Source organism: Podarcis tiliguerta (genome assembly GCF_965153285.1).
Source record: "Podarcis tiliguerta genome assembly, chromosome: 11".
In the NCBI taxonomy this organism is placed as follows: Eukaryota; Metazoa; Chordata; class Lepidosauria; order Squamata; family Lacertidae; genus Podarcis; species Podarcis tiliguerta.
In genome coordinates this window covers 42,872,358-42,885,253 of record NC_139544.1, presented here as the reverse complement: position 1 = coordinate 42,885,253, position 12,896 = coordinate 42,872,358, and positions in this window count along the sequence as shown.

Sequence of the window (12,896 nt, the reverse complement as noted above, 5' to 3'; positions counted from 1 at the left end):
AAACAACCTTTCTCCCTCCTCTATGTAACGTCCTTTTATATATTTGAACATGGCTATCATATCACCCCTTAACCTCCTCTTCTCCAGGCTAAACATGCCCAGCTCCCTTAGCCGTTCCTCATAAGGCATCGTTTCCAGGCCTTTGACCATTTTGGTTGCCCTCCTCTGGACACGTTCCAGTTTGTCAGTGTCCTTCTTGAACTGTGGTGCCCAGAACTGGACACAGTACTCCAGGTGAGGTCTGACTAGAGCAGAATACAGTGGCACTATTACTTCCCTTGATCTAGATGCTATACTCCTATTGATGCAGCCCAGAATTGCATTGGCTTTTTAAGCTGCCGCGTCACACTGTTGGCTCATGTCAAGTTTGTGGTCAACCAAGACTCCTAGATCCTTTTCACATGTACTGCTCTCAAGCCAGGTGTCACCCATGGATCTGTATATGGCAGCTTCTTATGTTCCTGTAACGGCAGGTGAATCTGATTTTGTTCTCCGCTAATCACAGTACTTCTAAAAGGGCCTGTGGTATATTTAACTTTATTTGAAAAACAGAACGTGTTATAATTGAGGAAACAGGGTGTGAATCTCCATTCATGTTCATGCAGCAGCAGGCTGGTTTCCTGAATGATATCAGAGGCCAAGTTAGGAAAGCATCATTGGTCCGGCTCAGATGATCATCTAAACTAGCCTTCCCCAATCTGGTGCCCTCCAGATTTCCTTGAACTACAACTCCCACCAGCCCCAGCCAGCTCGTAAGTAAAAATGTACTGCATTTGATTTCATCTGGGTAAGAAGCATGGAAGATGTAGTAAGAATATTTTCAGAAAGGTGACACGTTTTTATTACATAAAAATAATACCAGAAGAACCATTTGTTGCAAACTTAAATAAAACAAAAACCCAATGGGATACTTGTTTGATTATTTTTGAAAAGAAAAAAAAAACTGACCAAAAAAAAGATTTTTAAAGCATGCTTGCTTTCCACAATTCCCCCAACCCATTCATTTTGCTTCTTATTATGGGCGATACTCCAAAAGTCTCAATCGATTTGATTTGATGGTTTTAAATCCTGTTGCCAGGTTTTAGAATTTTGTAGTATGCCGGGATTGTTTATTATTATTATTATTAAAGCCTGAAACTCTTATATAGCAAGGCAACACTGTAGCTGGAATAAATTAAAGAAACCCCAGCAATTAAAATAATATTGTGTTGGCATGCATTGTAAGTTGTTGTTTAAGTCTATTGTATAAATGTTACGCAACATTCCTAGAAATGGTGTGTGGAGTGGTCCCCCGTTGCTAATGAAGTAAAAAATTCATTCCCAATGGCTACATAATGTATTTTTCAAGCCTCTTACAGAATAGTGTACAGATCTCCTGTATAGTATAAACAAGGGCACTTCAGCAGTAACATGTAATATCTACCTCTCTGCTATTGAAATCATAAAGAGGTGACTCCAAATAAAATCCAACCTCCATTCAGCAAAACCCATTTGAAGGGGAATTATTCCACACCTGATTCTAAATAAATTATCCATTAGAAAGAAATGGATTCTGCTTTGGATTTGTTTGTTTACCTAATATACTTTAAATGGCATAATCAATAAGCTCAACTTTGCTTTTTCATAGCTAAGATAATAATACTGTCATCAGGGGCTTGCTCTTTGCATTGTGTGCCTAAATGAAAGGCTAAGTTATGGACCTTTCGTGGTTGCATAAGACCTTAGGAAGTTGCTGCTACCTAAGCCACCTGCAGTGATGTTCAGATGCTGCAGCCTCGTGGTTGGAAGCAACATAGCCTAATCAAGGCCAGGCTGGGTGAGAAGGCAAGGGTGGGACAACCAATGTACAGTGGTACCTTGGGTTACAGACGCTTCAGGTTACAGACTCCGCTAACCCAGGAATAGTACCTCAGGTTAAGAACTTTGCTTCAGGATGAGAACAGATTGTGCTCCGGTGGTGCAGCAGCAGAAGGAGACTCTATTTGCTAAAGTGGTGCTTCAGGTTAAGAACAGCTTCAGGTTAAGAACAGACCTCTGGAATGAATTAAGTACTTAACCCGAGGTACCGCTGTAATTGGTTACACTATACCTGCATCTGCTTGCCCTCAAAAGGTTCCTGAAGTAGCATGCATTAAAAGCCATGGAGATAGTTCCCAGCACTATGAGTTCAGTTGTGTTCGAATGAGGCTGGTTGAGTAAGTGTCAGGACTCAAGATGTGAATGTCAGGACTCAAGTCCATGTTGGGTCTTGCACAAGAGCGGATGTTGGGCAGACATGTAGGGTTTCTTTGTTTGTTTCACAAAATTTATATACCACTTGATTGCAGAAAAGTTCTCAAAGTGGGTTGTATCCAAGGAAGTCATTGTTCTCACACAACTTTCATTCATGCAGCAGAAGAGTCCTTTCCTCCTCCCATGCACTCCCAAGTGTTGGGGGAGAACCCAGAGCAAGTTGCTCCGTAAACTCAATGACCTTGTTGGCTACACTTGGCCAGAGCATACTGTGTGGTGGTTTCAAACACTTCTACAAACTGATTAAGCCATTGAACTCAGAGACCCTGGGGAAATTGGTTTAGATCGGGGTGGGGCACCCTCCAGGCAATTCCTGGGGGCCATGCGCCAGTGCTTGGGGGGAGGGGAGGGCAGAGGCAAAAGTGGGGGGAGCAATGAATGGACTGATTACTCTTTGTACAGTAGACCAATATATTCACACACGCCTTTTTAACCTCCACTAGGGAAGCAAGAGACAGAGCTTGAGGACACATTCCAGTCCAGCAATACCATTCAGGGGTGTGTGAAGTAGGGCTGGTGGGGGGTGTGGCTGGAAGAGTCTTGTGGGGCAGTTAGAGGCACGTGGGACTGAGGTTCTTCACTCCTGGCCTAGATCTAGCTATGGATGTCGTCAGCTGAAGCCTGACCTTTACACATGGCTGGTGGTGGGCTGGGTTCAACTTGTTGAATTCCAACCATTTGGGCAATTATTTGTATCAAACAGGAATATAGCAAGCTGCCTCATAGCAAGTCTGACCATTGTTCCATGTAGCTCATTATTGTCTACACTGATTGTCAACAACTCTCTATGGTTCCAGACAGGGTTGGATAGGGGTTTCCCCCTACATCCCTACTGGAAGATGCCTGGGATCAAACAAAGGAACATCTGGAAACAAAGCATGAGCTCTGCCTATGGTGGTTGTAGAGCGCATTCCCAGCTTTGGAAGCAATACTTTTTGCAACTCTACCTAACTGTGACCCCAGCTAGAGATATGTAAGAAAAATGGCTGTTAGCGATATTCAGGAGAAGAGCCAAAGTCTTTTTGTGATGAAATATGGTCCCAAACTTTCCATATGTGTGCATCTGGGAAGATAAATATCCCCATATAATTCCTCCAAGAATTCAGAGTTTGCAACTAATGGGAAATCAATCAGACAAATACCCTTGAACATGCAAAAGTTTTACCCGAGTGATTTAAATTTCCTAAAGAAGTGCCTGTGTCTAAGACAAGTTAAGAGGCTGATTCATCTCATCCTGGGATCATTAGTATGTCTTTGAGAAGTCTGTCCTCAGGAGCTTTCATTAGTGATGCAATGAGACCCATAACTCTGGAATAATGTAGTGAATTGAACTTCTGAATACAGCTGACACAGAAACAAAGTCTTTAAAAAAAATCAAATCTCTATCTCTAGAAATCTCTTTATTTGATGTGCTTCAGGACAATCAGACAGATGTCCATTATCCTTAAACATTTCAAAAGAAAACATTACTAAAGGAATAAAATATAAAATGCACATTTAAAACAGCATAATTAGCAAGAAAAGAAAATATTCTCATGAGCACAGAACATACCTGCTGCTGTTGCTACCAATCCTGCGAATGGATCCTGCCAAGCACAAAAAAACTCTCCTGTGGTTTTTAGCAACTGGTCCTGCCAACCTAGCAGTTCAAAAGCACGTCAAAGTGCAAGTAGATAAATAGGTACCGCTCCAGCGTGAAAGTAAATGGCATTTCTGTGCGCTGCTCTGGTTCACCAGAAGCAGCTTAGTCATGCTGGCCACATGACCAGGAAGCTGTACGCCGGCTCCCTCGGCCAGTAAAGTGAGATGAGCGCCGCAACCCCAGAGTCGTCCGTGACTGGAGCTAATGGTCAGGGGTCCCTTTACCTTTAGTCAGTGCTGCAGAGACTTGGGTGGCGCTGTGGTCTAAACCACTGAGCCTCTTGGGCTTGCTGATCAGAAGGTTGGCAATTCGAATCCCTGCGATAGGGTGAGCTCCCGTTGCTCTGTCCCAGCTCCTGCCAACCTAGCAGTTCAAAAGCATGCCAGTGCAAGTAGATAAATAGGCTGCGCTCCGGCGGTAAGGTAAATGGTATTTCTGCGCGCTGCTCTGGTTTTACCAGAAGTGGCTTAGTCATGCTGGCTACATGACCCGGAAAAACTGTCTGTGGACAAACTCCGGCTCCCTCAGCCTGTAAAGCGAGATGAACACCGCAACTCCAGAGTCATCTGCGACTGGACTTAACTGTCAGGGGTCCTTTACCTTTACCTTTTAGTCAGTGCTGTACCACTGAGCTATGGCCCTTGTTGCTTGCCACCCAAGCCCCCCCCCCCCACTTAATACCCACAATATTATGTTGGCAACTCTATTGCCATGAGAGGTCCTATTTGGTTGTGGTTCCCTGTCTGTAGCATGCTCTCCCCATTGAAGTCTGCCTGGCACCTTCACTGCCATATTTTCAGCAACAGTTAAAGACCTCCAATCCCCTGTCCCAGCCAAGCACTTTGATGTATTGTTAGGGTGCAGCCAAAGCTTCCTATGGCTGTTATGGAGGAAAGAGTCATTTTTTGTATTTTGTGTGTTAATTTTTTCTAATATTTTTTTTTCCTTCCCCACTCCATGATATAACATATTTATGTTTTAAAATGTAAGCTGATTGAAGACCTTTTAGATAGTAAGTGACTAATTAACAACAGCCACCATTGCCTTGACAGATATGGAAGCTGTACAACATACCTGTGACCTCCTTTCTTTTAGTTATACAGTGGTACCTCGGGTTATATACGCTTCAGGTTGCATTCGCTTCAGGTTACACACTCCGCTAACCCAGAAATAGTGCTTCAGGTTAAGAACTTTGCTTCAGGATAAGAACAGAAATTGGGCTCCGGCGGCGCGGCAGCAGCAGGAGGCCCCATTAGCTAAAGTGGTACTTCAGGTTAAGAACAGTTTCAGGTTAAGTACGGACCTCTGGAATGAATTAAGTACTTAACCCGGTACCACTGTACTGTTATATTTTGCATTTAACATCGGGGGATGTTTTGCTTTTCTAAACCTTTACTTTTCTAAAAATCATTTTTTTATTAATAATTTTTTAAAAAACAAACAAAAAAACACCCTGTTGTTTGCCTGGCCTGTGTAGCCTGTGGTTGAGACCATTCAAGGAAAGCAGCCAGAGAAGTTCCTGCCAGGCATTTTTAGGGTAGAGCAACCTGTTCAGCCACACTGGGCTGCAGGGGCACTGCAACTATGATGTAGAACAGAGAGCGAGAGGCGTGGGGCGCCAAATTTTGGTGTCGCACAGGGCGCCAATGAAATTTGAGAGCTGAAAGTCCACCACTGTTCTTGCCCTCCAGTATCTGCTATCTGAGACAGTTACCTAGTGGTAGGGCTGGCCCTGGTAGCAGAATAATAATGAGGAACGGCTAAGGGAGCTGGGCATGTTTAGCCTGGAGAAGAGGAGGTTAAGGGGTGATATGATAGCCATGTTCAAATATATAAAAGGATGTCACATAGAGGAGGGAGAAAGGTTGTTTTCTGCTGCTCCAGAGAAGCGGACACGGAGCAATGGATCCAAACGACAAGAAAGAAGATTCCACCTAAACATTAGGAGGAACTTCCTGACAGTAAGAGCTGTTCGACAGTGGAATTTGCTGCCAAGGAGTGTGGTGGAGTCTCCTTCTTTGGAGGTCTTTAAGCAGAGGCTTGACAACCATATGTCAGGAGTGCTCTGATGGTGTTTCTTGCTTGGCAGGGGGTTGGACTCGATGGCCCTTGTGGTCTCTTCCAACTCTATGATTCTATGATTCTACATATTATTCCTCTTTTAATCCTGCCTCTATTCTTTTCCACTGCTGTCTCTGTTGTGTCTGTAAACCTTTGGAGCAGGGTCCTCATTCTAGATACGGATGGCTTCAATAAAATGCTAAATAAAATGCTTCATCATGGTGAGGAAGACATATGAAAAGTCCTTTTTTAAAAAATGCCCTGAATGTGTGCATTAAGCTAAGAATTATTATTTATAATTTAGTTTCACTAGTTTTTACTTATTTTTCATCACATTAGTTGACTCATGGCTGCTTTATATGGCAATTGTGCAATCCAATTTTTTAAAAAAATAATAATAATTGCATTTTTGGAAGCTTTTAAAGGACATTATTGTTGTTGTTTTTAAAATAATAAAAAAACCTAAATATCTTGTTTATTTTGGTCACTGCAATCTAAATGTCACTGGTGTGCTCCTGCCATGCAGCTGGAAATAATAACTGTATTCAATTACCTCATCTTCAATGCTTGCCAAAAAGTGCATGCAATAGCATGTTTAATTCATCGTGTTTTTGTTTGTACATTAATAAAATGAAATTGCAAAGGCAGGAATGGCAAGATGCTGCATTGCTCCAGTAATGACTATGCAGCGATGCTCTGGTTTGGAGGTTTTGCACTAATTTCCAGTGTGTACAGTTAGGGAAGCGGGTGGCGCTGTGGGTAAAAGCCTCAGCGCCTAGGGCTTGCCGATCGAAAGGTCAGCGGTTCGAATCCCCACGGCGGGGTGCGCTCCCGTTGCTCGGTCCCAGCGCCTGCCAACCTAGCAGTTCGAAAGCACCCCCGGGGGCAAGTAGATAAATAGGGACCGCTTACTAGCGGGAAGGTAAACGGTGTTCCGTGTGCGGCTCTGGCTCGCCAGAGCAGCGATGTCACGCTGGCCACGTGACTCGGAAGTGTCTCCGGACAGCGCTGGCCCCCAGCCTCTTGAGTGAGATGGGCGCACAACCCTAGAGTCTGTCAAGACTGGCCCGTACGGGCAGGGCTACCTTTACCTTTACCTTTACAGTTAGGGTTAGCTATCAGACCGAATGTTAGCTGTGTGGTCAGATTGTACTATGTGGTATACGTTGTTGATTGACTCTGAATTATATAGACCTGGTCATAAGCATAAAGATTACTCAAGGCAGAAGCAGAACATATGATCAAGCCTTTGCATATCTTGAGTCCTTAGCATTTATCCCCCACAAAATAAGCACTTTATATTTTCTAAGCTGGTTAGGGAAAAGCAGTAATAATTGCCTCCTTCATCTTCAGCCAGCGGAAGCACCACATCAATGGAACTCCTCTCATGGGAAATCTGGATCCAACCCGTACTACTGTTATGAGTTTGGGAGGGGAGGAAGCAAGCTGTATGCAGGAACCCTCCTAACCCCTGGATCCAACAAGTGTTAAAATGTAAGCCAGGCTAGTTTCCTGTTGAAGTGATAGCCTGGGAGATGGGCCATTAAAGAAACAAAGGAAGTGGATCTGTGTGAGATGGCAAATGGGTGGGATCCCCTTCCCCCAACTTGTCGGTAGTTAGAAAGACAAAGACGACGTTGAGAGCAGAGAGTTTGGAGTGGTGTGAGCTAGAAGCAAATCAGCAAGCTGGGAAGCAGGAGAGACGGAGCGATGTTTGATTTATCTTTGAACCAAAGGCTGTGGCTACGGGGAAGCAAGGCTCTTTTGGGGTGTTAAGACTGTGAACCCCTCCATCGTAGGCTCAGGTTGTACATATGTGCCAATAAAGCATATATCATAAAGACACCACAGTTTCTGTTGTGCCTCATTCCAAAGGAAACGTGAACCCTGGGTAAACTCCTGGAACCCTAGTGTAATCTCTCACTGCTCAGAGATTGTGGTGGCATGCAGCAGTATTTTGCCAAAGGAGGCCATCATCTGTCAAAAGGTTTCAGGCTGGTTCTCCCTCAGTTCCCTATCAGTGAATAGGAATAGGAAAGTCCTAGGGTTTGCCTTTGTCTATATTTTTTGAAGGGCAGCAAAAGATCTTGGATAATGAAGAGATTCAGACAAGCAGGAGTGTACAGGATTTACCTTCTTTGTAAGATGCAGTCAGGTTACCTTTTCCCTCCCGAAGTAGAAGCTGAATACTGACGTTTGTGCCTTGAATTTCATGTGACGAATGTGAAGGTCATACTACTTAACCGTTGCAAATTTTGGCCTACGGAACCTTTGACATAATAAAATGAAATATAAACCCATAACACTCTAAAATTCCTCGAGTCAATGGATTGTGTTTCATGCTATGTGCTGTTTCACATCTTGCAAGCATGTCATTCCCAAACCAATTGGGGCAAGGGGGTGGCGTTGGAGAGAGGGAAGGTAGCAGAAAATTGAATAATTGATAATACACATGTAAACATGCTGCATGGCATGTAGATATGCATTATCTATTATTAAAGATAGCAATGGGCGGGCTATTTTTAAAAGAAATAAGATACATTCAAAACTAAATGAGCCATAATTTGTATTCGATTAAGAATATCTGGAGTTTGCTTTTGGACATGAGCAAAGTGCATTCCCTAAAAGGGAACTGGCCATTCAGATGTGGGTCTGCAACTGTCATCAGCCCCAGCCTGTATGGCCAATTGTCAGTGATGATAGTCCAACTACGTCTGGAGGACCACAGGTTCACAGTCTCTGACCTAAAACGTTACTGCAAATTACACCAAGTGCCGTTTGTCGTAATAATCTGAAGTACAGTATAGTGTTTGATTAGAATGATTTGATTCTTATATATCTTGTTAAAAGAAGCAGTCTTAACCATCACTACTGAAGTCAGATATTGGGAGTAGACAATGAGACAATTTGTTCAAATTATATATATTTATTGAAATGTAGTCAAATCATTGGGTGGCATTCAACTCAGTTTCACTCAGAGTGGACTTCTTGAAATTAACAGCCCAAACTAAGTCATGTTAATTAATTTAAATGGGTTTACTCTGAGTAAAACGTAGTTGAATACCATCCATTGTCTGCATGTCACTAGGACAAATTTTAAAATCTCTGCCCCATTCAGGGAATGTACATGGTGCTCTTTTACAGTCGTTTACCAAAGTAAGTTTAACAGTAAAGACCACATATTTTCTTTTCCTTTTTTTAATGAAAAGTCTAAATTCCAGTTTTGGACTTGTGAGGCAGCTTTTAGGACTTTATTCAGAAGAAATGATTGCTTCTTTTATGCTATTGTAACAGACATTGCTTCATGAATATTTTCTTAAAACCAGGGGGAAACTACATACTTCAAAGCCTCAAATAATCTTGAAATACCTTTTTCATTTTTAATTCAAATTCAGCAGCAGCATTTTAATAAAGTGAAATGGTTCCTCCCCCCCCCCTCCTCCTCCTCCTTCAAGACAAGGAGCATTTGCACTATGTAGCAGAGCCAATGATAATAATGCCTGCTAAATGTTATGTGAAATAAGTTCACTATAAAAGGGCAACTGGATTAAATCACATTGATGTGGTCTATTCGGTAAAGACCTAACTAGGCATTACATGGTGCTTTAGGGGTGTTGTGGGAGCTTGTCTGAACCTGCCTGAGATACGAACCCTGGGGACTCAGGATACCTACCGCAAAATGAGAACATGAAGACATAGGAAACTGCCTTATACTGAGTCACAGAATCATAGATTTGGAACAGACCCTAAGGATCATCTAGTCCAATTCCCTGCAGTGCAGGAAGAAGAGAAGAAGAGTTTGGATTTGATATCCTGCCTTTCACTCCCCTTCAGGAGTCTCAAAGCGGCTAACATTCTCCTTTCCCTTCCTCCCCCACAACAAACACTCTGTGAGGTGAGTGGGGCTGAGAGACTTCAAAGAAGTGTGACTGGCCCAAGGTCACCCAGCAGCTGCATGTGGAGGAGCGGAGACGCGAACCCGGTTCCCCAGATTACGAGACTACCGCTCTTAACCACTACACCACACTGACACTGGAATCTCAACAAAAGCATCCATGATAGATGGCTATCCAGCATCTGCTTAAAACCTTCCAGTGAAGAGCTCAGTATTGTCCACACTGATTAGACTTGCTGTTACATCAGGAAAATTCCTGACACATCCTGGTTTTGGGGTGTAAAAATTGTATTGGGGAGAATTCTGCCGAATACATTTTGTGGTCTTCCTAAAACGACATTTTACTTTTTGAAATATGGCAACCCTAACCCTGATTGGCAGTGGACCTCCAGCATTTTAGACAGAGGATGTTCCCAGCCCTGCTTAGAGATGTTGGAGATTAAACCTGGGTAAAGCTCTACCAAAGGGACGCAGGTGGCACTGTGGGTTAAACCACAGAGCCTAGGACTTGCTGATCAGAAGGTCAGCAGTTCGAATCCCCACGACGGGGTGAGCTCCCGTTGCTCGGTCCCTGCTCCTGCCAACCTAGCAGTTCAAAAGCACGTCAAAGTGCAAGTAGTTAAATAGGGACCGCTTCGGCGGGAAGGTAAACGGCGTTTCCATGCACTGCTCTGGTTTGCCAGAAGCGGATTAGTCATGCTGGCCACATGACCCGGAAGCTGTACGCCGGCTCCCTCGGCCAGTAAAGCGAGATGAGCACCGCAACCCCAGAGTCGGTCACAACTGGACCTAATGGTCAGGGGTCTCTTTACCTTTACCTTTAAAGCTCTACCACTGTCCTACAACCTTTCCCATTATCTCCCAGCTCCCAAACTCTAAGCACCCTAGAAAGCAAGGCATAGGCCCTTCTGCCTGCCTCCACTACCGGCACCAAGTCGGCAAGCCATAGCTACTCTCTTCAACCTCCCTGTAATCCTAAGATTTTTGCTCACCGAATTGAATAGGATTTACACTCTGGTATGTTCCTGATTATCCTCAGATGATGATGATGATGATTCGCACCTTTCCCCCTGGCAGGGACTCAAGGCAGCAACACAGCTAACATTTTATTTCATTCCATTTATCTGTGGAAGGTGTTGCACATGATCCCTTCCCTTGCACATTTTTTCTTTACAACAATCCTGTGAGGTAGATTTGGCAGAGAGCCGTGATTGGCTCAAGGTGACCCAGGGTAGAAGATGTGCAGATGACGTCTACATGCGTGTCGAGATCAAACGTGGGAGAAGCTTCCTGGCATAGACTAAGATGTCCCTATGGAGACATCCTAGAAATGTTGGAGAAATGTTGGAGGGTATGGGATCTGCCTGTCACTGGCCGTGGATCCACTTACTACAGGCCTTCTGCTCTAACATTTCCCAGTGGGCACCAGCCACCACTGAAACCATTAAAGCATCCATCTAAAATAAACACAAAACATCTGTCATGGGTGCTTTAGCTGAGATTCTTGCATTGCAAGGGCTTGGACTAGAATTAGATGAACCTTGGGGTCTCTTCCAACTCTACAATCTATGATTCTACAAGCATCATCTGTGTTCCAAATGCAACCGTTATGCCAGCAGACTTCTTTGCTCCCAGATACCCATTTCCTCTGCCATACCTGTACACCTGTACACAGCCAGAATCCATCCATCAGTTTCCTTATCGTGTGACTCCAGTGGTGCACCTGTCTCCACCTGCCCCTAAGCCCCATTGACTTTGGTGAGACTTAAACATGTGTATCTGGGTGCCAGATTGCTACCTAAATGAATTATTTACTGTTTAATTATTGTCTTGACCAGATTCATTGCAAGGTGGATTGGCCGCCTGAAACAGGATGCGTAGGGGGCGCTCAATTATTAATATGCACTTTGGGACAAGAGAAACAAAACCAAAGAACAACAACAACAAAAGCCCTGCCGATCTGAATAAGTTAGAAACAGCCTAACAGCAGAAGGGAACATCTGAATAATGTTCTTAACAAACCGAGCACATTCTATGGCCCTTCACAGGAGCCTGTGACCCAAGCTTGCTCATTATCACCTCATCTCTGCTATGCACTCCCAACCCATTCATTTGAAGTGACCATTATCTGCAATGTGCTAACTACTCATTGTGTGAACTCCAGTCCCTGGCACCTCTAGGCCTTGTCTCTAACAATCCTATTCATGTCAAGTAGCTACTCCCATCGGCTCTTATCGGCTTGCCCCTGCCTTTATCAAGCCTATCAGTTTGGCCTAGCATCTAAGCTGACTGGCCAGGATGAACAGGGTGATCCTGCTCCACACATCAGGCAGCTCAGCTGATGAAGCATCCCAATATTACAACTCCTTGCAGTCTGATGTCAGAAGAGAAGACCTCCTTGGATGTCTGGCCTTATAAACTATTTTCATCCATGTTGGGGGAAATTCACCTGAGAATTAGGCTGCAATCCTCTGTTCACTTACCTGACAGTAAGTGCTGTTGAAAACTTCCACTTTTGTTTTTTTGTTTTTAAAGCAAGTATTTCTGTAATTATGAGGGAAGGTGCATGCACAGAGCTACCCATTTTGAAAGGAAGGACAAAAGAACAACCTTGCTGGATCACACCAAAGACCCATCGAGTCCAGGATTCTGTTTCCACTGTGGCCAACCACATGACTATAGGGAGCCTGAAAACAAGATCTGAATGCAACGTCACTCTTCTCACTCGTGATTCCCAGTACCTGGCATTCGGAAGAAATAGTACAAAACTGAAATTTCTCACATTTGGCACAATGACTAAGGGATTAAGCTACAATTGAGAAAATCTCTGGTTCAAATCTTGTCTCTGTCATGGGCTTAGTTGTTGAATGGTTTCTTTAAATGTAAAGGTGCATCATTGTTCCACCCAATGTGTATGTCTTTAAGGGGCCAGAGCAAAACATTGAGACCCAGCTTTACAGCTGTGAAATATAGCAGGTGCTGCTGAGTTGTATTGATTAAGCTGTG